At 30.4% G+C, this 1,000-nt stretch overlaps 1 protein-coding gene across 1 annotated transcript in view; it reads left to right on the plus strand.

Moving 5' to 3' along the window:
* Positions 1–1,000, plus strand: part of LOC107103724 (histone H1-like) — a 14,529-nt gene that overhangs the window by 12,328 nt on the left and 1,201 nt on the right. The gene's annotated exons all lie outside the window — the stretch shown is intronic.

Here is a 1,000-nt window from a genome sequence, read left to right on the forward strand (position 1 = left end):
AAAATGTGACATAAGAAACCCTAATATCTGTGTTAAATATACTGTAAAACAAAATTATTTTAAATGAAAAACATCCTTACTGTATTTCTACTTACCTCTCATCATTTAATAATATTTATTTTTTTCATTTACTTTTCTTAAGTAGAAGTACAAAAATCTATATGTTCCTGCTGGCTGTCCATGTAACATTTCTCTTTTATGGATAACGATTATATAAATCTCTTCAACAAATCATGAACTAAAATTCTACACAAAGCACAAGTAGGATCAATTACCTATAGTACCTTTTATCTAGCCAAAGCATATTGTGTTTTAGAACGGCAGTAATTAGGAATAAATCCAAAACACACAACTCATCAAAACTACAGATGAGACTTCTTCTGAAGCTGGCCTCTTAATTAATGTAGCTTTTAAAAACCAAATATTATATAATGTCTTGCTCCTCTTCCTTAAAAATTTTAAAGGCAAGTTTATAATCTTTTAAGTAAATAACCTATTATTAGTATTAGTCAAATATCTTGTGGGCAAAGTTACTTCTTATGTTCTAGGGCTGTAATAAAATATTAAGTTGCTGATTCATTTATCTGTGACCATTTATTGTCCAGAGGTCAGAAGGCAATTAAAGGAGCTTAATTTATTTGTCCGTCTTGGATGTCGTTATGTACTCTTTTAACAAAGTTATTTGTAGGTAATATATCCTTAATATATTATTAGCTCACTGCAGTGAAAATAGAATTAGGTTAAAATGTATTATGAACCTAATTTAAAGGAGACAAAAGGAATTTAGTCCCTCATTCAGTGAGATCTAATTAAGAATAAATCCCTGGTTTTCTTCATTTCTTAAGTAAACTACAACATCAGTATGTACTTTCTGTGTGTCTGTTAAGTAGGTTACTTGGTAGAAAAAGTAATTATTTCCAACCCTTTTATCCCAGAGAGAATCCTGACTGACCGATTCATTGACAGCTTCTGTGTGTTTACTGCCGGGAGAACCTTCCTC

This window comes from Cyprinodon variegatus, unplaced genomic scaffold (genome assembly GCF_000732505.1).
Source record: "Cyprinodon variegatus isolate N-32 unplaced genomic scaffold, C_variegatus-1.0 Scaffold35, whole genome shotgun sequence".
NCBI lineage: Eukaryota > Metazoa > Chordata > Actinopteri > Cyprinodontiformes > Cyprinodontidae > Cyprinodon > Cyprinodon variegatus.